Genomic DNA, 27,867 nt, shown 5'->3' with positions numbered 1-27,867 from the left:
CTGTGCACAGGAACAGGATGTAAATAAATGAGTCAAAGAAACAAGCCACAGGCAGTAATTCAACCTTGAGAGCACGGCTAACACTCCTCACCACAGTGATGGATTGAAAGATGTGCACATGTCACGCTTAGGAATGCATGCTGTGTGTGTGTCTATATCCACTCAACCATGAAACCGCTCTCATGGAACATGTCAGCACATATCTTATCTTCTATCCATCACCTAACTCTACCATCTTCAATAATCCTCTCTCAGGGCTGTTTCATTTGTGGCATCACTCGGCCTCCTCGCTGCCTGTCAGGTGTTTTCAGCCACACTCTCATCTCGCTGGTGCTAATCTGTCTCAGGACAGATGGAGGAGAGTGGAATGAAAGGTGAGGCCTTTTATGGTGGGAAAGTGGGGCAGCGTCCACCCACTCTCTGAATAGTCTGAAAGGGATCATTCTCCCAGCTGGTTGGGACTGGTGGACCTGATCTCCCCAGTTATTACCAGACGATGTGACAAACCAGGAGGGTTTGTTTTTATCCTCTATGGCTTTTGGATGGGAAGCACTTTGAGGAAACCTGAAAATCAGATTGTAAAGCATTGTAAAACATTTTCCTCTTCTACGGCATGTCTGATCTGGAGTGAAACAATAGTTTCAGTATTGTAATGCTTTTTCAGCAAATATTTATTTTCTTTGGAGTTACCACTATTATCAGAGGAATTGATTCTACTGAAAAAGCATCCAACTGTCTCTCTTTTATCTAATAAAACAGCATGTTGGTTGGTAGAAAGATCAGGGTCCATGGAGGTGTTCTTTTTAACAAAACTATCTAATAGAAAAAGACAATTGTATCACTGCAGTGCCACCTCATCACACATTTACTTTGTGAAACCCTTTCCCCAGAGATGATGATAAAAAACAAAGGGAGGATAATACCATCTCTTTCGCAAATACGGTAAACAAACTGCATATATTTATGTCAGTCTGAAGTGGAGAAAACTGTGTCAACCCATGCTATGAATACCATTAAAACAAATACCAGATGCGGTTGATATGATTAATTAAAATTTGTGATCATGTCAAGTAGGTTGTAGTCGTGTTCCCCCAAATATTCTTGAAGCCAGCAGAGACTTCAGAGGTTCATATGATGAACGATACTTGCTGTTTCTCTGTGTTGTAACGTGCAGCTAACAAGATGGGTGTGAATAAATTACCCGGGAAACACATTGCAAAAAAGCACACATACACCAAACATAACTTTGTGACTGACATGGAATGCTTATTTAATTTTATTATCCTTGGAAGCTTCCTTCTTGTTTTGACATGTCACTTGTCCTAGCAAGTGCTGAAACTGGAAATACCTACAGTATGTGTTCAGACAGGCCGGGAGATTCTGTTTGTACAGTACATGTGAGACAACTGGCTAACAACGCAAGGAACATTCCATTTAATGCAAGATATTTAGACTCTATAACTCATTTTCATGCAGACATGCAGTCTATAATGGTAATAAAAAAGCTTAAAGTAAATAATAATAATAATAATAATAATAATGCATTTAATTTATATAGCGCTTTTCATAATACTCAAAGACACTTAAATGGCAATTGTTGCCTCATATTTACAGATTTGTGAATGTAATCTAATCTTTGTGACAAAGGTGATATAACTGTATGCTGAGACAATACATAAATGTATACAGGAAGATTAGTCTTTGCATTGTATTGATATTGCATTAAATAGTTGTGTTTAGGGGATCTAGGGATTACCTGTTGTTCAAGAGGAAGAGAAGAAATGCTGCAGGACGAGGAGAGAAACCTGTTTTCTGGCCTAATAATATTGCATCACATCAAAATTATATTACAGTACCGTGGATTTATTTATAGAAAACAGATAAGAGCTTAATAATGTGTGTGTAATTATCTATTTCAGCAGAACAAAGCCACGAATAGCTGTTGTCTGCTTTGTGCATCTTTTTTTTGTGGTAGAGCAGTATTTGCAATTTGTGGGATGACTACAACATTTATTTTTACTTTCATGAGGTGATATATGTTTTTTTATTTTTTATAATTATGATCAGGTGGTTGGCACAGAAGAAGTGAAACATTTGAGGCAGCACTTTGGGTCGAGGGATATGTGATGTAAACCTTTAATGCTCGGGATCATGTTGTGAATCATTTAGCCTTTCTGCACTGCGTGTCTGGGCCAACACATGCGGAAGAGCCCGACAAAAGGTCAATTAAAGCATTCCAGTACAAATCTAAGCCCTCGGTCAACTTGTTGAGTTCAGTAATGTTTAACACGTGGATGGTTCCTCTTTCTTTTGTTTATGAAACAACATTGGCTTTATTAATGACAGTGTTATGTTATAAAAAGAGTATTACAAAAATTTCAACCTTCCGCTTCTTCCACTTCCTCCTCATTATAGCTGAAGAGCATGCCTGTTGCATGAAGGGAGCGCTCTCTACATCAGTTTCCTCATACTCTATCTCCTCACGGCATCTGTGAATGATGTCAACTGCCCCAGATAATATCAGGTTTCGTCTGGGAAACGCAAGAACACTGGGGAATTTACTGTGAAGGAGGAATTGCAAAGTGCTCTCTTTTAGCTACATATCCAATACATAATCCAACAATGTAATAAACAAGTATTTTCTTATAATTTGGAATCAGATTGAGTCTACTGCTGCCAACGTGCTGCGTGTCTGCACTTTCTCAAGCTATGTGTTGACAGTGTCGGATTCAGGCTGTTTGTATGTGTTTTCCAGCGAGCAGCCTTTATGGCACTGAGGACACTTTATCATGTCTTCTCCATTTGAGGACACCATTGAGGGCATTACATTCCTTTTTCTTCACTGGAAGGCCACCCTAAAGGGAACTTTATTTTTACTTTAATTTCTCCATCTCTACAATTTCTCATGTTGCATCTCCATAGGGGCATCCGAGAGGGCACCTTTGTGACTTTTTTCAAACACAGACTTTTTGTTTTGTTTAATCATGATGGATTATGATGGATCAAGTCATTACCCCATTACAATGTTATATATGCTGTTGCCACGGCTGTCGCTCAGAAACTGACAGTAATCATAGTTATTATAGTCATGATAGTTTATCATATGGCATTTTGTATAAGCTTCGTAGGAATTCCATTAATATTAAAGTATTGAACATTTCTCCATGTAGAGATATAGTTGTTACACTTTATAATATTCTGGTTTCATGCCCTTAATCTGAAACTGGTGACCGGAAACGGGTTTATGTCTGTTTCCTGTATGGATTGACGCCAGCAGACGGTTGCTGAAGGGGACTAGAGGATAAAGCACTCGGTTGTCCGTCGTATCCAGATTGACCACTAAATCGCTTGTAAGTTGTTTTCACATTGTCTGTAGTGTTCTGCCAGACTTCAGATTGAAATGTATTTCCCTGAAGGAAGCAACAAGTGCTAGTGGCCAGTGTGCTCCCAGCACTGCACCTGCAGCCCGGTGACAGGCTCCGATAAACCGCATCACGTGACTGAACTTTTCTCCTCTAGAGTCCGCTGAGCCACTTTGACGTGTTACGCTGCAGTTAGTCGACGAGCTGGCGTTTGAAACGTTTACACTGCGTCGTTTCTGCGTGTGTGAACGGAAATATTGTCAAAAAAGTGGTCGACTAACGTTCATCAACTCTGACTAACGCCACAATAAGTTCAAAATTCAATACATGTGTTGGTGACGTCATGTTTATCTGTGGTCAATACTAAGCCCCATGGCGCCCAATTGGGCGCAGATTTACACATCATAGTTAGACTGTGTAAAATCGTACAATAAATATGAGCAAATATATTGATGTTGTACATCAAATTAAACAAGAGAACTTGGGCTACAAGACTCAGTAAGCCATTTCCACACAACTCAAACACCAACTGAAAGAATTATGAAAATATCATAATCATCATTTTGTCAGGAGTCAGCCCACTCAGCACGTTTCCGGAACTAGAAACCCGTCGCTCGGTGCTATCAGAAAAAGCCAGATAGCAAAAAGCAAGAGGACTCCACACAGATTCTAAATGTCTTTTCAAAATCCTTCTGCACCAAATCATCTCTGAGATATGAGCCAAAGAACACAGGAACATGAATCGATTTAGCGCTTACAGTCACAAATATTGCTTATTTTTTGGCTTTAAAAAAAATATATATATATATGGTTTGGTACATGAGAAAATTCAAATTGCCCAAATGCCCATTTTGCCTAATTTATCTGTACTAAAACCTCTCTAACTTTGTTCTGCTTTACTTTTTCAAAGTCAAACTTTGCAGAGAGACTGGTCACATATTGTTTTTGTATTGTATTGCTTTTCTGTTTCTGTGCATCTTTCCAAGAGATAATCATCCTGAAAGTGCTTTTTTTTCTAGGCGAACCTGGAAATTCAACTTTTGCTGTCTTTCATCTTTATTTACTCTTAACTAGTAACATATATACTAATATGTACACATCTAAACAGAAGCCCACATGTGTTGCCTTTATTATAACACCAACATTATTCAAATAGCCTTTGTGGTTGCAGAGCTACACCTTTTTTAGTTTGGGTATGATATTTTGAGCAGAAACCTAGAAAATAGCTTTGGGCTTAAAAGGTTAAAAAGCACCAATATCACGTTAAAGTTGAATGACAATTACAATATTACACAATCACAGCGATATGTCAACATCATCAACAATAACAACAACAACAACATCATCATCATCCCAAATAGGCAGCGAATTTTTTTTCATCAACTGCTCGTCAAATTGTGTTAGGGTTTGCATGGAAGCCGCAATTAAAAAGTGTTTTTAAATGTTTTTAAAAAAAACACAATTTGTACTCCACGCTCAAATTGTTGGCAGTGGAAAGGAAGTTGTATTTTCAATTGTTTCAAGAGTCTAAGTGAGTATTAGCTGCCCTTCCATTGTTAAATAGTTTGTGAGAAAACCTTAATTGTGCCAGATGAGCACATGCATTTATATACAACATTTTGACCATATCTCCCGTTATTCACGGCATTCTCACATTTACTGTAGCGCTGCAACTAGGAATTATTTGTATAAAAATAATTTTTGACATAAACTGATTAATGAATTCAATAATAATGCATATTTGAAATGGTTAATGGATAATCGGAGACACATTTTCCTGTTGATCGTCATATCGAGTAAATGTTTAAGCTTTACTTATATATATTCGTCCCCCTTCTTTTTTTACCTACAGTATGAGCAAATCGTTTGGGGCGGAGGAGGCCGAGTATTTATTTTCTGCACATATGCAAAGTGCAAACTTTTTGTGTGTGCGTTCAGACCATTGTCATCAGAACATTTATCGTTGTTTTTTTGGTCTGACAACATCTACGTATTTGTATCTATTGTCTGTCTGTTGTTTGTACTTCCCCGACTTCTCCTCTGTTGTTTGTACCTTTTTACTTTGACTTCCTTTTTTTAATGTCATGTTGTTTTCTTCCCATTCCCCTCTCCCCACACACACCACTGATTAACCACAAGTGAATAGCTCAACTTTGTAAATTGTCTGAGGCCTATAAGCATTTCATACATTCATTTAGATATTTGTAAGCCATAATGCTTACCATTAGCATATGCGGTGTTCCCTGTCTAATTCATTTGTGGAGTCATTCTTGATGGATGAGGTCGGATAATGTTTGTGAGAGTAAATCTTTGAGAATATGCCTGAGATATGATGCTGTTGTGGGCTATTTTAGTTTTTTGCCATATTCAGCTAAATATCCTTATGTCCATTCTATTTGATTGTTGATCATTGAAACACTCGTAGAGAAATGGAGCTATTACATTTAAAGAGCTAAATATTTCTGATTCTGGGAGTTGATTTAGATTTAGTGCTTTTTAGTGCGTTAACATCTATTTAGTATTTTCCTCTAGGAATTTCCACCTCACTCTGGTCTTAATACCGGAATACAATAAAAGGTTTGACAACAAGTTCACTGTACACGCTTTGAATTCATGGTCCTCACATCTCAAGCAATTTCTCTCAATTAATTTATTCATCATCGTCTGAAGCGAACAGTGGTAAGGGGAAACTATATGTAGACTACCAGCTGCCTTGTGATACCAAGTACTGAATCACCTATTTGACATAATGTCTTATAAGAGTAAATATGGCCCCACGGGATGTGTTTAGATTTTTTAGGCCTACATACAGAACGGATAGTTTAGTGAAAGGCAGAGCAGTTTGCAGGCTGTAAGTTATCGTTCCTCAAGCTTGTGTGAGGCTGACTGCTTTCAGTGTCATTTCATGATTAGGTCTAATCTCCAGGTTGCATGTTCCATCTGCAGGAAGATACCAAGAATCTGCAGTAAGCCCAGAGCCGGAATGTGCCTATTGTCTATTGACAAGCTGATACAGGATTGTTAATCCTCTCAATTACCTTTTTAAAAAGAAAAATCAATGGTGGAAGCTTAGACGTGTCCTCGCTGTCAATGCGTTGGATACTGTTGGGTTTGTCACCTGCTCTTGCCCGAACTCATCAGCTATCCTCTCACATTCACACCGTGGAGAGGTGATTGAGCCTCTTTTCACTTGGTAAATGCATTTCTGCGGGCCACAGCTAAAGTAGGGCAATTTACTGGCGCTGAGGCGATGTATTACAAGGCAGATGATTGCGTTAAAGTGTCCAGTACATTGCTGAGAAAGTGATAGATGAGTAATAAACATGTTGCCGCACATTGGGAGACTGTATTGTCTCACTGTTCGGTTGGGAATGTGCGCTGGAGAGCATCACTGTAATTTAGTTTACTGCCCTGGACAGATGCCAGTGTGAATCACCAGTGTGAATGGTAAAAATGGGATACAGTGCACATTCAAAAGGATTGGGATTTTGGGACTTCAGGGAAATAAGTGAAGTTGTCTGCTGATACAAATAGATACAATAAAATGTTTCAGTCTTTGTGTCCTTGTTTGGGTGTCAAGAGATCACACTAACCTGGTTCTCAAACTAATAGGACCAGTCCGAGGGGCCTGATTTTAGGGGTGCGAAGATTAATAGAGTGCTGCAGGGATGATGTATTTTTAAAGTCCAACCCGGAAGTTAGCATCGCACTAGTTCCCTTTGTCTAATCTTGGAGATTAGGGAACCAGAAGTGCAAAAATGCTAACTCATTTCTGGGCTTTAGGACTCATTTCTGCAGCACTCTACTACTATGTATATGCATGTCCAGGTCTCTCTTTACCCGTCTGCTAATATTCAATCAAATTAGTCAACAGAGGATTTCTGCATTGCTGCTTGTTGCAGATGATGTGGCTGTGCTGGCTTCATTGGGCCCTGAACCTCTGCTGTGCAAAGGGTTTAAAGGCAGGCATTGTATGTGCATCCGTGTAAGGCAAGACCAGGCTTGATTTAAACATTGCTTTCTTAACTTCGTAAATGAAATATAAGAAATATATACATAGATATACATTTATTGTTTTGTTATTGATCAGATTTATGTTGTATTTCCTTTTTGAGTGCATTTCATCTGTGCAGGCATTAAAACGAATAGTTTCCAAATCCATCTGTTTTCAGATGTATTGGGAATGGGTCAATATGATTTTTAAAGATATGTTGATAAATATTCTTTGAATAGTTATAATAGATGATTCCTTATTGATTTCACACAATACATTTACTCCAGTGATGAAAAGAAACTGTGACAAAGGTAACTTTTAAAAGTTCTTTTAGTTATCAAGTTATATGTTGAAGAGAGTGCAGGAAGGATGTTTGAATGTTTTCTACGTTCTGTATATAAATAGCCTAATATGGAAGTAGATGGGTAATGTCTGAGTGTGCCAGCTGGACCGTTGGTGTCGCTCAGCATTGTTCCTCTAAAGCAAACCTGTCGTAGAAAGCTGCTGTGGAGATGGGACTGCGAGCAGGATGAGGTGGTTTGTTCTTTCTTGCAGACATTTGAGATTTAATCCGGCGTGGTGACCTGTACCCCACCACTTATACTACTTTACCTCTTTTTCTATTTTCTTTTATTTTTCCTTCTGTCCCTCCGCTGATCGAATCCCCCCCGTCTTTATCACCTTCCACCTCCCAACACCATACTTCTTTTATTTCCTTCCCTTCTCTCTCCGTGTATAGGGAGGGGTGTTTTGGCAGTCATGTGACTTTTTGTCAAAACACAATTGCCGGTGTTTGCCATTGGTCGACTTTCTTTGAAAGAGTGTTGGTTTCCCGGGTGACGGGGAATGGCGGCACCACTTCACTTTTCTCTGCAGCCGCCCACCGTCCCCTCCCCTCCCCTCCGCATTGCTCTGAGCCGGTCTCTCTGTCACTTGGTCTCTTTCACAGGCTGTGGTGGATCAGGTAGCCTGTGAGCACGACACACACAGACAGCGCCGGGGTTGTGTAGCTATTCCTCCTCTTCTTGTTCTTCGGGCAGGACAGTCACAGAGACCATTCATCTGCAGGAGGTGAGTGAAACAAATGGCCTTGTTTATTGCGAGATAAGGGTTTTTTCCCTACTGAGTTTACACTTTTTTGTTTCCTTTCTAGTTGTGGCTGTAAAAGTAAAATTTACCAGCCGTATTCAACATGATAACATCATTTGACATGTTTAATACGATGTATGCTTATTATTGTGACCATATGTTATACGATTTAAGGGATGAATCTTTCAGAAGTATTTTTCAGCACCAGGATGATGGTGCCCTGTGATAACAGAACTGTGGGTGCACATTCTTTACATTTGTTATGGTATGGCACCACAGCAGGATAGACCATGACTAAAACCATGTGTAGATAAGTCGGTCAAGATGGGCCAAAGTTATTTCTCCTCTGAAACAAGAGCTGCACAGTAGGCTTAGTTCCTTTTTAATGTACCATGAAAGATTCAACAGCTGTGTGCGCTCCCTGCTCCTCTCGTCAGGGCACAGACGCAGTATGGGTTGTGTTTGGGAATCGGGCCACTTTGTGAGGATTTTCTGGCATGGTTACCGTCCTGAAGTGGTGCCCTCTCTGCACCCCTTGTTGGGCTCCACCAACCAGGTGGTCGCGTCTGTATTGCGTTACCGTGGCAACACTGAAAATGGGCTCCCTGCCCCTCACACAGGTGCACTTTATCTGATGACCTGAAGGATCCTTTGCACACACACGCTCACACTCCCGTGCACACACAGTAGCATCTGTTGTAGCTGACACTTGACCCCTCACATAGGCAGGGGACACATAAAAGAGAGTTTGCCAGTGACAGAAGTGATGGATTTTAGTAGGAATAATGTTATCATACATGTAGGTTAGATTCACAGATTGTTGCTGCTTATATAAGTAATGAATGTAAAATGCTGCATGGCCTTAAGTGGTCCCTTCCTCTGCATACTTCTCTTCCCCTAGTTAGCCTTCCCTCAGGCTATACTCGTGTAAACAATACAGCTTTTTTTGTCTGGTTGTTGACCTTAGACCACCTCCTGCAGGAAAAAAGTCTGGGGCCTCATTCAAGCCCTTGTTTTGTGAAAGGTCATGCATCAGGGGTTGTTAAAATCACTTCTAAAATGTTGTTAAAATTATGCTTTAGACGTACCAGTTGCATGTCTGTATTGAATGTATGAATACTCATGGAGCGAGCAGGAAGCAGTGCTGGAGTGTGTGTCATTGATCCACAGACTGGGATCGTGCTGCTGATGCAACCACGAGGAAACTGCCACTGAGGCCTTGTTGTTGCCTCTGACAGGCTGCCATGATGTCACCACTGCTGACCTGACAGTCCTAACATTCCTGCTGATAGGGTTTTATGCAGACTTGGAGGGGAGTATGTGGGAGATATGTGGGTGAGACTTGCACACATATGGCCTTTGTCTAAGCGCTGATTAGTAATCTGGCATGTCCACTGACACACACACACACCCGTGTAATTAATTCAGTCTCATGAACATGCCCACGCCAGCACACACTCAGACCCTCTACCACCCCGATAAAGATGCAGATGGCAGTCTCACCGGCCTCGTTAAAATTCAACAGGTCTTCAAGTGTCCGTACTTGAAGTCCTGGTGAATCCTTTTTGCATATATCCTCTGCTTCAGACTAAAATGTATGTTGTTAGGATAGTGTGATTAGAGAACTTATGCAGTGGTGATCACACACACACACACACACACACACACACACACACACACACACACACACACATACACACACATGTCATGTCTTTATGTGTGTGCATACATGCTTACATTTCTCTGTGTGTGTGTGTGCGTGCATGTGCGTTTATAGGTCATAATTGTAGCTACAAAAGACTTTCCTCCTCTACACAGCGACAGCTTTCCTTTGATCCAGTAAAGCCACCGAAGGAAAGAGATGACAGCCCCGGTGCAGGGAAAGCTTTTAAATGCTGTTGTTCCTGCAGATGTTTGGATAGCCCTTTCTCTCCCAGACACTGGGCGTGGAATCGAGCAGTATCGTACATCTTAGTCGATATGGAGGAAAAATGGAAAAGCATTTAGACAGATGGAAGAATACATTGCCAGACAAACAAACTCCAGGCAGGCATGTAGACAGACCGACTGGTCGTCAGTATTGCGTCCAGGGGCCTTTACCTCGCTCTGTGTGGGGCTTACCAAGCTTTTGTTCACCTCTGACCCCTGACCTGCTCCCACCTGATAGCTCCCCTGTCACTAACTTAGCATTTCCTGTGCATCCCGTGCCCCCCTCCACTGGCTTTTGTTTTTTACTGAGATCATCATTAAATCAGCAGCTCAAACCCCCACGCAGGCCAATATCTCATCTTGCCTACTCATTGTTTCCTTGCTCTCTCCGTGCACACGGCGTGCTTTGACCAGAGTTGTAGCTTGTGGGTTGGGTCCCCCTTCTTTCCTGAGATATCCTCAGCATTGCCAGGACCTGATGCGTGTTAACGGTGGCCACTGGCAGTAACGTCTTTGTTCCCTGGCTCACTTGCATTTCTTACATGGGAAAGTCACAGAGACAAACGAAAAAGGCTGGTCGTCAACATCCCATCCAAATTTGCACATAAGTGAAAAGTTGAAGGCCCTACGACAGTCACAGCTTTCTCCAAGTAGCTTTAGGCTGTAACCAATCTCCATTTATTGATAGGAACAGCACAGAGCTGCACGGTGTGACTCTCATGGTACATGCTTTTTGAATGGTGGTGTCAGTCAGAATAAAAAGAGTATGGCCGAAGTCCTTGGACAACTTGGGAGCTGCTAAAAGCCAATAGAGTATGCTTTGTTAGTGCTTAGTGTTTGGAGGAATGCAAAGTGTGTTTACCTGCAGTATATATGTTGATCCAATCCCCCTCTGTCTTTTTCACTTTGTACTCCCCTGTCTTCTCTTTGTCCTCCGGTTCACCGTGGCAATGTATTTTCAATATAGCTGTTGTTTGTAAGTAGATGATTTAGTGACATGCATTTGCTTCCAAAACATGAATCATCTTCTGAGCCAGGTTTTCTGGGATGAAAACAAAAGTCTTTGTCTTTTATTGGTGTGGGATGTGCTATATTTATGTCTCAACAGTGCAATTACCTTCTCTGGTGAAAGCCATCTCGTTTGTCATAATGATACACAAGACATAGCTCACTACTGGCACAACAGCGCTGTCCCGACCATAATGAGACGGCAATGCTATACTTAGGCATGTTTGGCAAAAACAGAGTATGACTACCTTGCGTTGCTGGCCATGACTTTCAAAACCAATGTCAACAAAAGTTCAAGATTCCGTAACTTGTTTGGGCTTCTGAAAATAGAGCCAGCCTTGTCTCATTCCATTCACTGTCCAGGCTTTAGTCTTGACCGACCTGTTGTCCACCTGTTGAATGCTGTTTTTAGTGAAAGGCTAAATAAATAGAGAGAGAAGAAGTGTGTGTGTGTGTGTGTGTGTGTGTGTGTGTGTGTGTGTGTGTGTGTGTGTGTGTGTGTGCGTGTGTGTGTGTGTGTGTGTGTGTGTGTGTGTGTGTGTGTGGGGGGGGGGGGGGGGGGGGGTAACAGGGAAAACTAAAAGGGGTGAGCAGTGGCAGCAACTTAATGCTATTCATTCTTGGTGAACAAAGACATCAGCATGTATTCCCATCCACAGAACCGATTGAAATGCTGCCAGACCCAACCAGTCTATTTCTCAGCCCGAGAGCCATCTTCCTGTCTCATCTGAGTTGAGTTATGGCTAGCTCCCCACTCTTTGGACACATTTATATCTACTATCACTTGTTGAGGTATTAACTTATTAGGTGGAGATTGAAAGTAGTCTAATAGTGATTCAGAGTTTGGAGTTGGGTGCAAATTTCAGCGTTTACGCAACAGAGACAAATGGTAAACAAGTGCAAAATTGGGGAGGATTTATTCTTTAAGCGCTGGTTTTAAACACTTTTTTAGACCTCGTCTTTGTTTTCTTTAGCTTTCTTTGCTGAATGAGGAGGAGGAGGAGGAGAACGAGGGAAGGGAAGGGAAGGGAAGGGGGTTGCAAGAATGTTTGAGTCACAGAAAAAGAGGGATGATATGTGGGGCTTGACAGGCGAGGGTGGGAGGAGGGAGGAACAGCGGTGGGAGGTGCCCTGAGGAATGCCTGGAAGGTGTCCGAGAGGTCTCGGAGGCTCTGGAGCAATAATCCTCCACATCACATTACAATACCCTCACCCACCACTCTGATTTCAGTCCGGTTGTCTTTCCATCTTCAGACTCTGGAACAGATACGGAGCACTCATCACTTGTTAACCACTGCTTAGTCGTGTCTTTACTAAAAAACGCCCTTGACACATTCACTTGGGTCTGATGACGGACAACACTGAGGGGTAATGGTCAGTCAGGATCCATGAAGTGTACTTACTTCTCTGCTGCTTTTAAAATGTCACTCTTCCATGGCACCTCAGCCTTTTCTCACTCTCGCCTCTAGTACTTCAGCAATGCCTCGGGAGGCTCTCCCCCCACCAGTGTGGTTCAAGTGATTTGTCAGACAACACAGCTCTTAGATGTGCCAAAAGCATTGCTTCATAGGGAGAACAGTGAAACAGCTCATAGGGATGCAAACTGACTCTTAGCGGGCCCGTGACTCACCCCGGCTAAAAGCTACAGCCTTCGACACAGTGGTCTTTTGCTTGTATGATTTAATTCATCAAATTAATGCAATTGTCTATTTTTGGGAACATCTGTTTTGTACAATGTGCTCACTGGTTATTAGGCGCGGTGACTACATGTCCTCGTTAGTCTGATCAGAATACAATCTGACGTCAGAAAATGGCAAAGTAAAAACAAGGATGAATAGTTATTGAGGTTGTCGATGGCCTGCCGCTGGTGAGTAGGAAGTAAAATGTTCTTTTGACTTTCTACGTTTTGAACTGCCACTGAATTCTAACACGTTTGTGACATGCATTTGTTTACATATGTGTTATCCAATGTCCTCAGCTCACAAAAGGGAAAAAGGCAAACAAATGAATGTAAGCTGGTCAGACACAAGTAACCATGGTTGCAGTATCCCAACGGATACAGTATATCTGCCGATACTGGCTTATAACAGATAGAGTGCCAAAGATATTTTTGAGTTGGTAGACATTATAGTTTATCCACCAGAAAAAAAGAATAAGAATATTTCTTAGCTGTAAAAGTATCATATCAACATATCTTGGGCACTCTGTTTAAAAAAATATCATATTTTTCTCAAATATTGATATTGTCTTTAAAAGGTCCTTAAATAAATGTAATTAACATCCCTATGCTTTCTAAAGGCTTTGTCATAGTTGTTATAGTTCTAATTCATGAGCATGTTAATATTGTAAACAGACGCTTTGCAATCTTGCAGTAACAGCTGATAACAGCAGGCGTTTACTTTGCTGTATGCTTATTTATGATTTTACTTCACTTTATTATATAGTCTGCTTGCTAATAAGTTTTGATACGTATCAATTTATTCTCTGTAAATTAATCTTCATTGGCCAGTCTTAAGTTTTAGGTTTAGGGGGGATGGTATGGGAGAAAGAAAAAAGAGTCTAATAATGGTTCAAAAGTAGGATTTAGGGAGCTGTGATGATAGATGAGAGAGGAGGGGTGTCAAGAGAAAAAAAAGGAGTCGGCTCATGCTGAGAGGCTCCTACACATTCTGCCTGACCCATTAGTCACGCATGTCTTAGCTCTGTGTTTGGGTGTGGGAGGGAGCTGTGGAGATGGAAGGTTCAAGAGTGTGGCATTGTTTTATGATTGCATGTTGAGTAGTAATAATTGGCTTTTGTTTTGTACACGTGACGCTCCCTACACCAGGGTTGTCCGATTTTAGGTTGTCCAACTCAAACACAGACACACACACACACACACACAGACACGCAGACTCACCAATTGCACCTGGTCGGCCGGACGATTACCTCATTCCAGGAAAAGGAAGAAAATCACCTGACGGACTCATTTGTGTAATCAGCTGTTCATGTGACTGGAGGCCACAGGGTGAATGTCTAATACCTCAGGCTATGGATTGTACAAACAGTAGAGTCGTATGTAAATACACATGCATGCTAAGAGTTCAAGTTTATTCTGCTCTTATCTCTCCTATCGCAGTCATGAAGCCTCCCTTTGTGTCATTGGAGAATGTAGGATAAAAAGAGAATAACTGAGGAAATTGATACGGAGCGAGAACGACAAAGACGAAAAACACTCTTTCAACTACCTGAAAAAGGGGGAGGTACCTGATCCGTCAGCACGACAAGAAAGGGTGGGGAGAGGAGTGACTGGTGTTTCTGTGTGTGTGAGAGGCAGAGAAAAGGAGGAGGGGTGGAGACAGCGAGGGAGAGAGAGAGGGAGGGAGAGAGAGAGAGATCCCCAGCAGTCTGTCAGATCTTGGCTGTGGTGAGGACACCCAGGAGAAGTGCATTCCTGAGGCAGCAAGCCAGGCGAAGGCAGTTGGATAGAGCGGTGAAGTCGCGACATCCTTTATATCTCCCTCTGACCTCAGGACTCTAGACTCACACACACACACACACACACACACACACACACACACACACACACACCCACCCACACCCTTCAGTCGCTGCCTTGTACACACCAGTCGCACAACCGGCTCTGCTGCTCTGACAGAAGTAAAGGATTTGAGGAAAAGAGACGGAGAGAATAACAAAAAAAAACAACAGAGGAATTAAAGACACAGAAGAGAAGAAGAAGGTCCTCTCACTCGGTGAGTGCAAGAGCTTTCTTTTTGGGGATTGTTTGAATGTGTCCTTGCCCGTTTGAATGTCAGCGTCGGGAAGTTTCTCTGAAGTCAGCCGATCTGTCTCTGGCGGTGCCGTTTGCTCCAGCGTGTACGTTAGGAGAGCTATCTTAAGTGTGAGCTTTGTGTGTGGATATTTTTTGTGAGTGGGAGAGAAACAAAGAGAATCTCGTGTTATGTCTTCGGGGAGCTGAACTGTGACATTACGTGTACCTGTTGACTATAGACCCGCCACACAAAGTATTCCTGTATGGGAAAAAGGACCCAAACCTGTTTGGGTGAAACTCCACTCTTTGGCCACTCGTGTTTTTTTTAACTTTGAGTTTTTCTCTTTGTGTTTGGAGTACTCCCAGTGTCAGAGTCAGAGAGCCGACCCCTATTTGCATGTCTTTTCTGTGTACAAGTGTGTTGGAACTGTGAGACATGTGCAGGCTTTCTCTTGCACTGGCCCACTGTCACACGGGCTGCTCCTGTTACCACCGTGGGATTAACGACTCATTTATGGAGGGCATGAGCATGCTCCTACCTCATTCAACTGTTAACGTTGTACACATCTCAAATGCCAAAACTAATGCACACGACCACTCTAAGCCTATTCAAACATTGACTCATCGTTATGCATGACTTGCATCTTATTTAACATTTGCCAGCATGGTACGTGTCAGATAGTGGAACTTGGAGCTCATTGGCAGGCTGTATTTGTTATCCATTCGGAGGCCATCCCTCGCCCCGCCTAGGGAGTGATTATTTTAGTTCTTGACTGATTGTGGGAGTTACACGGTTATACCTCATGTGTTATCTCTGTTTGTGTGTTTCACACGATGATTGGTTCCAGAGAGATAGCAGACAACTTTGAATTAGGCTTATATCAGAGCTTTCACTTGGTTCCCATTCATTTACTTGTATTCTAGCGATCCCATTCAGTTTCTACTACTTTTTTAAAAACTTTTCTTAGTAATATGTTCCTGCTCTTGGTAATCCTTGTTTGCTCATTTAACTTTGTCAGGTGCTGATACCGACTCTGCGTACCAGAAGCTCCCTAAGAAACCAGTCGTCTTAAGTATAGTACATTTGTTACATTTGTTATATAGTACATATTTGTAAAATATGGGAGGTGTGTCAAAAGAAGAGCAGTGGTCTTTGAAACACTAAAGATATTATTCCTAAAGCAACTCTCAGATGGCGGATGATAATGGTTGCCAGCCACCCGAATGCATTCTAAAACTTTCAGCTTTTTTCTTTCAAGCCTCGTTTAGTTGGCACTTCTTTTCTCTCTCCTTCCCTTTGTGTCTCCCTCACTGCTGAGATATTTCTCGTTTTCTATCACATGAATGAGCCTTTTCAGCATGGAGAGAGAGCAGAGTGTCCTCTGAGAGTCGTTGAGCCTTGTTCTCTCGCAATGTTATTTTTACTGCTCTTTCACTGCTCAAATACACAGATGGACTCTCCTCTTTTTCTAGTCTGTCTGTCTGTCTGTCTGTGTCCCCCCATGCACACCGAGAGATCTGTCACGATTTTTGATGGGAATTTTTTCAAAGTCATTCTTCATGCTGGGAAGAGACTTAATTTCTCATCGTCCTTATCAGGAGTGTTTCCACAACTCCTGCAGTTGCACTCGGGGCCAGATGTAATTGAAAACGCTATGACAGCATGTCAGCAAAATAATGTGTTTGCGTGTTTTGGTTGGAGAGATTTTTTTTTTTTCCGGGAGGGCGGTTTGAACCACTTTCTCCCCCTCTGTCTGTCTTTCTCACGTGTTGCTCCATCTACCACTCTTGCTCCCTCTTGTTCTTTCCGTGCGTCCTTCCCCGGCCTGTGCAATGTGACGGAAGGTAGTGCTGTGCTCTGCTCATGTCGGATCCATTAGGGATGAAAGCACACTGCAGTGATAAAAGATTGATCCCGGTCCTCCTTGCATCACATTCACATCCTCGCATCCGGCTCCCTCATCTCACCCCTATTTTCAATCCAAATTCAACCCAGTTTTCAATTTTTTTAAATCTTCTGTAATTCTCTAAATTAATCATCCTCCCCAAGTTTACCATGGCACACTTTTCCCACAGGATTTTATTAAGGGGGAACATTCCGTCTTTTCTGGTGCAGGCTGCTGTACCCATCCTCTTGTACAAGATTGCAAATTCTCAGTAAAAAAAATATTGTGTGTTTTCCGGACAGTCTTTTTTTTTTTAAGAAGTAGGGCTCTTCCTCCCTCAGTCCCCAGGTGCTATTTGTTGTACCAGGAAGGGTATTATGTACTTGACTAGCAGAACCAGAAGGAGACTGGCATCCAGCCCAGCACACACAGGCCTTACTTCACCTGTTGTATCCGAGGAGGTAAAGACAAACATAACAGACCTGTAGTTTGTCAGTTGGGAGGCTATAATTGCTGAGAGGAAGGAGGGGATTTGGAGAAAGAATTTCTCTGCAGTTCTGCTTTTAGATCTTAAGGCATGAACCTTTTAAGAGCACTTAAACACACATCGTTGTTGCCGAATTCTTTGGACCGATTTGAAACAAGCATCTTGGTGTTTCTGATCCCAGCTGGAGGTTTGAGAAACGCATCCCTAAGGGAATGGATTTTTGCCAACTAAAAGCCTCTACGTGTTTGTTGTCTTCAGTCAGTGTGATTGTTCTTACAGAGCTTAGTCATCCTAAGGATATGTTCCCACTCCCAAATGAGTCCAGCTGACTGTAAAGATCACCTGGGTGAATGCTGTCATGTCCTTTCAGTTTGAACTTTAGCCTTCATGGGTGTTTGCTCTGTCACCACATCAAACCCAAAGCTTCACATTTCCTGCTTTTGTAACAGCTTGAAACCACTCAGGTTGTCAGGTTGTAGTTGTCAGGTTGTAGTTGCTGGGGTTTCAGCCTGTGTCTGTTTGTCTTTCTGTCCATGGCTCTCAATTCTACCGTGTGTAGTGATTGTAGCGCGGGTAAACATCTCTGCCAGCCCCCTGGGACGGTCATGTGACTGTGTGTGTGTGTGTGTGTGTGTGTGTGTGTGTGTGTGTGTGTGTGTGTGTGAGTTTGAGTGAGAGAGAGAATGAGCAGCAGGTTGCTTCCTTGCTCAACCAGCCATGCCGTGTTGACTCTCGACACACAGAGCTATCTGGGCAGTAAATAACATGGTGCCTCGGCCAAGGGCCCCGGACAGGGCCATGAGGGGGGGTCAAGACTCCAGCAAGAAAGAAAAAAGCGTCTGCCTCGGAGATACTAAATCAACAGATGGGAGAGGAGAGAGGCAGGTGGAAGTGACAGACTCGTCCCTCACCCGGAGAGGCTTGACGTTAGACATGTCGTTGAATGTAGATGTGTAGCACATTAGAAGCAAAACAAGCGAATGGGAAGATGGCAGCTTCTGGTACAGAGCGCACATTGGTGAGCAGTAGTGCACCTATGCAGGAGGGCGTGGCAAGAATCAGAACTGCAAGAATTTCCCATATATATTTGACAAAGTTTAAAAATAAATATATATAAAATATTCCCCAGCTTCTGTCTGACAACTGTAAGTTTACATTGCAGGATGTCCTTAAATATCATATTTGCTAAACATTAGAGCATTAGTAATTATAATGTTTCATTTATTTAAATGCAGGTGCAGAACCAGGGCATGATGAGTTGGAAGCATGTGACAGTATTCAGGATGAGGGTTGTAGTTTTGTAGAGAGTTGTCAAAAGCACCCAGGAAAAGATCTTACCAAATAACTAAAGATGAAAACACAAGACGTAGTGAAGAGTCAGATGCACATCTTCATTCCATCCGTTTTACCAAGTTACCATATACTGAAACACTACTTTACAGATAGATCTGTGCCACTGAATGTGCATGTGATTGTTTACGTACGACCACCATGCTCTCCACAGCCCAGTGACAAAGAGATAAGAGCGGACACTTTTGTCATCCATAAAGATGAGCAGATAAGACGTACTCTCAGCCTCGGGTTACCTGCTTCTCTGCGGTTTAAGGTACAATGTTTGACTCTGGGCCCTGCTCCAAGACGCAGCTTGACTGAGTTGCCCGGTTGCCTTGGCAGAGTAAAGCCTGGTTCTTTCTCAAATGAACTAAACACAAAGTGCTCCAGGTTTTACGTTGCAATGTTGGACAGTTAATGTGGTCAACTTTATTCCTGAAACAGGTCCTCCGTTATCTTCTCTACGAAACCAACCATAGTAATTGTGTGGTCAGCTTTGTTTTGACATATTTCAGGCTGGGTGTTTGTGTGTCCGTCCGCCTGCTGTTGAATATTCCCTCTTTAACAAATACAACAAACGCTGTCTTGTCCAGCCCCCCACCCCCCCACCCACCCACTCCGCCTCTCTTTGTGGTTCCCGAGGAGCAGCGAACGTATCTCTCATGTTAAACTCAACAACAGCAGCCTTGTAATTGTTAAGCTGTGTGTGCATGGACGTGTATCTATGCCAAAGATCACTGGTCTTGAGTCAGCGGGGGGAAAGGCAGCTTTCTGGAAGTGAAGGTCCCGAAGGAGTTCTTAGGATACTGTGAATCAGCTATAAATCTACACCCTGCCCTTCTACCGTTTTCTTACTCATCCTGACTGTCCATACATCCTCCCCCCACACTTCTCTGATAGGCGTGATCGTCGCTCCTCCTCAGAGTAATGACAGGGAGAGAGAGCCGTGTGACACCTCCCCATCAGGCTGTAAATCAGGCTTATTGAGAGGCCCACCCTAAGCCTTTTGATCCACATGCAACACAAACAGATTCCACCCTTTACTTTCCCTATGTTGTAAATGAGCACATTTAGGGCTGGGTATCAACCCTCAATACCTTTTTCGGTATCGATCAACACTGTGCATCAAATTTCTGCTCAGATTTGAAATCATGTTTGCTCACTTTTTGGTCAGATTTAAATCTAAAGCTTGTTCTACTATTTATTTATTTTTAGGCAAAGTTATTGCATTTCATATTTGAGACATTTGGCATCTCTATTCTTAGACTAAGATTTGGAAGAGTTTTGTTTCATAGCGTGGTATGGTATGAATGTTAGTGTTGAAAAGATTATACAATATCTTGCCATATTTGCATTAACATCATCCTTAATGTGGTTATATCCTCTTCCCAACACATTAAACACACACACAAGATTCACTTTTTTGGCATTTATGCTATAATTATTCTGTATTGGTGAACCTCTGCACTCTCATGCATGTCATAAAATAAAAGATGTCATTGATGCCTGTGGGAAAAAGATGCACTCTGCCTGACCATCTTTGATAATAGTCCCTTTGTTCCTCCTTATGCATGTTCGTTTATGATATATTTTTTCTTCCTTGTGTTGTGTGTGAGGTTTATTTCTATTTGTACATTAACTAGCCTCTTATCTCCGCTCCAGTCTCTGGTATAATACTATGTTTTCACTTATGAGACGTGGTTCATTCAGAATAAGACTCTAACATCTATACAAAGCAGTGTGACTTGAAATGGAAGGGAAGTGTCGTCAGGACAAACGCTTGTTCATCAACTGAAGTCAAACATGGTTCAGAGTCCGATTGTCACATTGTGCTTCCCACAGTGCCCGTCTGTCCGCACGCCCCCGGTTTAGACCTTATCTCAGCACAGACGACAGCATTTTTGTGGAATGAATTCCCTTCATGTTAACAAATAGACAACATGGTATCAGTCGGTTGCAGTCGGTTTGACGAGCTGTGTGACAGGTCACCTGAAGGTCTGACGCACAAACACACACATGCAGACTCCCGCTCTCTCCCGCTCCATGGCTGTGTTTACCTGTATCCCTGTCTCCAAGGGCCTGGTATGTTGAAACTCCCTAGGTAAATATTGGTAGGGTGTGAGAAGAGATGTTTTGCATAGCAGGCTGACCTTGGCAATGGAATAACATGTTAATCTGTACAGCCTGCGGTTTTCTCTCTCAAACTTTCCTTGCATTTGTTCCAAGAATGTCACAGTCAGGAACTTTGGCTTTCAGTTTCAAAGTTGAGTCTAATCAAAACCAGAGGTGACTGGATCACATTAGCCGTAGTACTAGTTTGGGAAGTGCCGTGTAATGTCGGTGACCTCAGATTGATGTCTTGGGAGGAAACGGGGTGGAATCCTTCACTTTCATCTGATGATGGGTCTGTGTTTTCACTCTGTCGGAGTCATATATTTTTGGCATATTATTACCGTTCCAACCCTGCACAAGAATGTGCACCTGCTCTTTCCTGGATTGATAACCGCCTAGCCTACGAGCTAGTATATCGCTGTAAACACAGGATTTGACTGTGGAGATGATCTCAGTTTGTGGTTTTGAGCTCTCTAGTTTGCAAATTTCTTTGCAGCAACACATAGATATTTGTTTTTGCTAATTTTGTATTTGCTAATGGCAATATTCAGCTCTGATAATATAACACGTCTACATTGCATCATGCATTGTCTCATTCACTGACAAAAAAGGCCTTCCTTCAATAACTCTGTCTATGAAGTTTCAACTATATGACTTCAATAACATTTAGTTGCATAGATTGAACAATTAATGTTTTCTTTTGTATTATTTGAGCCCCTATTTTGGATTGTGTTTAAGGAATGTAAGATAACAAAAACAATGGAGTGAATTATTGATATGAGCAGACGTGGAAGCCTACCTTTTTAAATTACTAATGAGTTTAGCTTCAAACCTGTGACACTGAAGGACGTGGCATTCATGATTCCTCAATGACACATGCATGCAGGCGAGCAGGAAGTGAGAGCTGGGCCCCCACACATGCACCTGCACAAAAACTCAACTATAAATAGGATGTGTTAATAATTTTAAGCCTACTCATTTCCACTCATGTACAGCGTAAATTGCAATCCTTGAAATTAGTCGGTTCACTTTTACAGTTATATGTGCATGTAGTTACTGCACGACCTATATGTGTGTGCTGTGTACATATGAGTGTGGCTGGGAACAGAGCAATGTCCTCCTTCCCGTGCAAGTATTGCTGAGTCAGGTCGGGAGTATATAATTACACATGGGTGCCCATCAGCAGTCTGCGAGCCTTCTTCTCCGGCTCAACCAACAATACAAACTCCTGTACTCGCAGGGTGAAGCCTGCAGACAGCCAAACCACTCATCCCGATCAGAGCTCTCGGTAGAGGCCGGCTCTGCCCGACCTTCCACAGGCGATGTGCAGTCCTGCATTAGCATTCTCACCATTAGCAGCTGGCTTTGTGGATGGATCCATGAGATCGCACAAACAAATTCCTGGTCTCTAATGTACTCGCCTCCGCTCGGTTATCAGGATTAAAGCGAATGAGAGGATGACTACGGCCAAATCAGGTATGAGTAAGTCTTTCTCCCGGGGAGATGAATAATGTAGAAGGGTTTTATCGTGGCCAGGGCTGTGTAAACTATTGCTCATGCGAGTGTGTACCTTATTGCCTTTCAACGGAATTCAAAACTATTTTTAGAATTAGAAGTTAGAATAACCAAACTACTTCTGAAGCATTTTCCAATATTCAAATTAAATAAAGATTCTTTCTCTACCACCTTTTCCATTTCCTTCTCTCTTGTGGTTCAGGCCAGGTTACAATCTGTCTGTGTGAGTGCTGCTGGTGATTCACGATGACTGGGATTTCACACTAAGTGCTGTTTTACACACTGACTGAAGTGGTAGTGACAACCACAGGTGATGGCCAGACTCTGAATTGCCATGTCGAGGCCCGCTTCAGATCAACTAGAGTAATCGACATCAACCTTTAAACCCTCCTCAATCATCCATTACATGCACAGCGATTACACAGCGTGTGTGTCTAGTGACTGTGCATGAGATATAGAAGGGAAGAGTTGAATAATCCCATTTGTCCAGCTGAGCTGGGATTTGAGTTACAATCCTTTTATTAGCAAGTCTGCTTTTGTAAATAGTACCGCTGCCTATATTTGTCCTTGATTTAGAAGGAAAGGTGTCCCCTGCATTAATGAACCACTGATCCACTCTCATTGAAATGTCACACTTGGACGAGCAATCATTATAATGGAGAAGGCTGCAGCGACAGCTCCCTGTATGCAAGTATGACGACTAAAGCTTATTAGTGCTGTTTCTGATTCCTTTGTGCTGAGTCATTAGCATGTCAATAGAGGAGCGATATAGGCGAACGGGGAGAGGGGGGGGGGGCATTTTCAAAGAGTTGGTCGATAACAAGCATTTGGATTTTGTTCCGAGAAATATTTGCCAAATAAATGTGCTTTGAAAAAAATGCATTATTCATTAGGTGTGTTGAGGCTTCAGTGAAGCTCCGTTAGCGGGGAACCAGGCAACCGTTCAGTGTAATTAACAAGCAGTATGTCTGGAGAGTCTGCTGCAGCCTGGCCCTCCACTGTGATGAAGAAGAAGCAGCACAGTCATCGTCCCTGTTGTAGCAAAACACACATTTTTACATATGCATACTCTAATGTTGGCACACCAATAAAATGTTATCTTGGCAGTGCAACAAAAGCACACACAACCCGGTTTTCTTTTCAAATGTAGAGCAAGTTCCAAAAACCAGAAAGTGAACATGTTGCTGTTTGATGTTTTGTTAACAACTCCGAGACAAAAAAACCCAAATAATCGCCTGTGTAAGAGGTATGTCTACATGGGAAAGCTATTTAGTTTTAATATCGGCCAATAGAAGCCCTCAGAATCGAGGTCTGGTTCCCTCGCACGAAAGCCGTGCTCATTAGGACTTCGACATGGGAGTTATGGTGTCATGTGGCTGTTGGAGAATTTAAAATACATTGTGATGCTTTTGGAGATGCAGATAAAGACACAAGGCTCCTGTCGGTGTTAATATGCAGTGTAAAGCGTCTCTTCAAATATCTTTGTATGCAATCCTGGATGCAAGAAAGACTTCTTAGTCAAACAATACTTTGTAATGGGAGATACAAAAGTAACAATGTGACAATTCTACACAGCCTTGTTCATTAAAGTGCTATGTCGGGAAGCTTTACTGAGCCCAGGCTCTTTTTTTTCGTTGTGTAATGAAGCAGTGGCTGGGAATACCCATGTGATTCATCACACATTTTCCACAGAGAACTAGTTATAATTGCTGTAGCAAAAGGATCATTTTCTTAATAATTATTGCGCTGCGCTCAACTACGGGCATCTTGTGAACCTTTCTGTTGGTTTGTGTTCTCACCGGTCCTTGAACACATTCACTGTGCTCACTTGGTCCATTGAAACACTGGATGACGAAGAAGGGGGAAGAGGAATACAGAAAGGAAAAAAACGGGAGGCAAGGCAGGACAAAAGAAAGTATCTGTTTTCCCTTTTATGAGTTTTATTTGTGGTAACATGTAGACACGGCAGAATGACACTAAAAGCTGCCGTGGCACGGCAGACGACCCAGCGTTGCCAGGGGCCACAGAAGAGGCAACGCTGTCTGCTAAGTGTGGAACCAGGGCAACAATAGTGTCTCTGCAGGACAGATAGGACCAAGCTGCTCGGTCCCAGCACGTTACTGGCTCTTTGAGTGTTTGTGTGTCTCTGCCAACCTGGACCAGAGTGGCACTGAGGACACAGCTTCACCCGGCCAGCACTGTTCATTGTCCTCTTAACAGCAAAACCCATTATGTCCACTTTAACCAGCCAGGGCCAGGGACTGGTTGTCTCTGCTGATACTGATAGGGATAACAGTGTCTACTTGTTGTGTTGCTGTGTGTTTGTGTATCCGTCTTGCGGTTCGGCTCTGAAGCGCTGCGTGATGTACACTCTGCCCTTTACTCCTGCCATTGTTCCCCTGGACCTCTGTTGCTGCAGAGATAGCACACTAATCACTGGAGTGACATCTCATGAAGATAGGCCAACATGGCATGTCTGCTTGCAAACACACTTGCACATACAGGCGTGTACATGAATGCAAGCAAACCCAACCTTTGACCATTCCACCAGCATGACACGTTGTACTGTACTTCCCGCGCACTCAGACATTACACACTAAGTAAGCATACTCTTCTATTAGCCTCAGGGCTCAGGTGTTGAGAAGCCACGGTGAATTTATAACCTTTTCTTGGAATTTTCCTGATGAGCTTTACTCTGTTTTGCGTGTTGCTCAATACTGCTCATGACTAGAACAGAAATGAATGGTTCATCTTCAAATAAAATCAAGGCGGAAGGGTGTGTCCGTCCAACTGCATGAGTCCTGGTGCATTTATGCTTGTACGTGACTTTTCAACAAAAAAAAACGTTATTGCGTATTACTGTCTTGCTTTTAAATTTTCACGTTTCTTTAAGGGGAAAAGCACAACAATATGTGGAGATTGGATATCTGCAGTGTTGCAGTTTTGGCATTTGGACACTTCTCTGTGCCCCGCTTGTCCAAAAAGGCCCATCATTCACAGCCTGTGACAGTTGCTCACACAGGATGGCACACAGACGAGCCGAAGCATGCCCAGGGCTGTGGTGCTAACCACTTCTGCCTTGAGTCGAATTCAGCGAGGCTGTTATTGAAGAGAGACAGACAGAGGCACAGACAGGGTGATGAAAGACGCAAAGCGGGTTAGCTGGATGGGTGAGCGATGATGAGAGGGGACAGAGGGAATGGCACATGGCTCCAATCACTGCGCTTTTCTCTATCTGTCTTATCTGTCAGTCCCCTATCCCACATTTATTCTCATTTGCTCACTGTCTGTCTTCTTCACTGTCTCTCCTTTTCTCCCTTTCATCATACTAGCCTATTTTATTTATCCAATTTGACCTCGCCACATGGCTTCTTTGTGGATTTGCATGTGTCTGAGTGTTCTTTTTGACATTTTCTTGATTTCTTTCGTCTGAGAAAACATCTGAGCTCAGAGTTTCAACCGAAACTGCCCTGTGCCAATTTGGGTGGGTGGGGCTGTTTTTTTCTTCTGTTTTGGGGGGTAACCTGAGATTAAAGGGTGGGTGTGGAAGATGATGCCTTTCGGATAACTTTAGCGGCTTATATTAGAATATGTGTGTGTGTGTGTGCACATGACTGTAAATGTGCAAAGCAGTCTGAAGCCGGTGTTTGTTTACAGCATTTTGCATGTTGACTCTGAAACCAAACATTCTACATAGGCTTGGAGTCGCCCCCTGTTTGCATCTCAAATGTGTTTATTGACAGGCCGTTCTACAGGCTCCTGCAGTATTTCAACCATTATTTCAGACCCCTGTCGTGTGTTGTGTGTTCAGAGCCTACGGTGATGGTACACTTTATGATTCAGAGACTACATTACTCAAACAATGTAAAGGTGCTTCTCCTCTATCTGTATTTCAATAAGAACTGAGAACAGGACTCCGGAGCTGCGCTGGGTTAGACGGATGTCTGGTTTTCAGTGTTTTTGTGCCTGTGACAAAGAGAATAGATAGCAACCTGAGACTCACAGGCCTGGTTGTTTCCTGTTAGTGCAGATTATCACATTTCACCAGACAGAAGGGACAAGAGCTAAGCATCACGGGAGGGTGAAATTCATGCAGGCATGTATTTGACAAAAATCTGTTTGATCTTTTGTTAGCAGTTTTCTCACAGTTTACTCTCGGGTATAAAAATGCTTTTGCGTAGGGGAAAGTTTTGTTCTGGCCTGTGAGGTAGTATTCCACTGCATGAGGCTTGAAGACGCGAAATGGGTATTCCTGTTCACCTCTGCATGTTTAAAAAAAAAAAAGAAGCCTCCCAGCTAAAGTAAATGATTGTCTACTGACTCTGTTACTCAACTAGTTAGCCTTAATTATGTATTGCAACACAGCACACTCTGTGCCCTCTTAAAGCACTCATTGACATCTCAGATGTGTTGAAACTCCTGGTGTTGGATTTTGGTTAGCACTCCCTTTTAATATCAACTGTCTCTCCAGATGAAACCACCGCGCTTCGCGTAGCTCAAAATACCTTCTACCACATCCACAATCTCTATCTCCTCGCTCGTTTCCTGTGATCTCGATCCGCGGGTTCAATCTCCGAGCTGTGTCGTCATTCCCTCCCGTATGCGGTGTCATGTTGAGCTGTTCTGTGTGATGTTGTTGCCACATCAGAGCGGCTGTTGCTCCCCAGCAGAGTTTGTGTTTGCCGTTTAAACAGCGGACAAGTGATGGTGGTGCGGGGCAGCCAGGTCAGCGGCAGACGAGGGGCGGGGGGAGGGCTTTGTTAAGAAAAAAGCAGGAATTCTTCCGGCTGGCAGATGAAGTCAGTGCATTCCTCCAAAGCAGCTCCCTATAGGCAGCCAGTGGAGCAGAGCCAGGCCCTGAATGAGGGGCAAGATAATGGTGGGGCTCGGTATTAAACACCTCCCATTGCGAACCGGAGAGACAGGCAGAAAGAGAACACCATCTGTCTGACTCTGGGTGAAGAGTTGTCTTTTACCCACCTAGGCTACAATGTTTCATTTACTGTGCCAAGCTCTAGAGATAATCCTGCCACCGCCCAAGGCATTTTACTTTTTATGAGCACTGCGTTTTTTTATTACCTTGTTTTGAAGCTTAGCTGTAAAAGTACAGACCGACAGACAGACAGACAGACAGACAGACAGACAGAGGACTGAACATAACACAAGTATTAACAATTTAGGTTAAACCTGCTGCCCGGCGCGTATAAGGCAACCTGTTGATCGACTGTGTGAAGTCTGATGAGACCCAGTTCTGGCCCTGCTAAGGGGATCAAACTGAAGAACACACACACACTTGTTCTTTCTCTCCTGCCATGTTTATATTTATTTCTACCCACACACGTGTTCTTTCTCTCCTGCCATGTTTATATGTATTTCTACCCGCACAAACACCCTCTCCC

General features: G+C 42.8%; 1 protein-coding gene across 3 annotated transcripts in view; it reads left to right on the top strand.

The window, feature by feature from the left end:
* The first annotated feature begins 3,256 nt into the window (after positions 1-3,256).
* The window catches only part of rassf7a (Ras association domain family member 7a), a 31,309-nt gene continuing 6,698 nt past the window's right edge, over positions 3,257-27,867 (top strand). The window contains exons 1-2 of one of the 3 annotated variants that reach the window (XM_034535280.1): positions 3,259-3,350; positions 8,306-8,427. The gene's annotated coding sequence lies outside the window, so the exon portion shown is untranslated. Of the gene's footprint in view, positions 3,351-8,305; positions 8,428-14,688; positions 15,117-27,867 lie in introns of those variants that run through there. The other 2 variants (XM_034535282.1, XM_034535281.1) reach the window with 2 other exon arrangements.

This window comes from Cyclopterus lumpus, chromosome 6 (genome assembly GCF_009769545.1).
Source record: "Cyclopterus lumpus isolate fCycLum1 chromosome 6, fCycLum1.pri, whole genome shotgun sequence".
In the NCBI taxonomy this organism is placed as follows: Eukaryota; Metazoa; Chordata; class Actinopteri; order Perciformes; family Cyclopteridae; genus Cyclopterus; species Cyclopterus lumpus.
The sequence above is the reverse complement of the archived record's forward strand: the minus strand, read 5'-3'. Positions and strand labels throughout refer to the sequence as shown.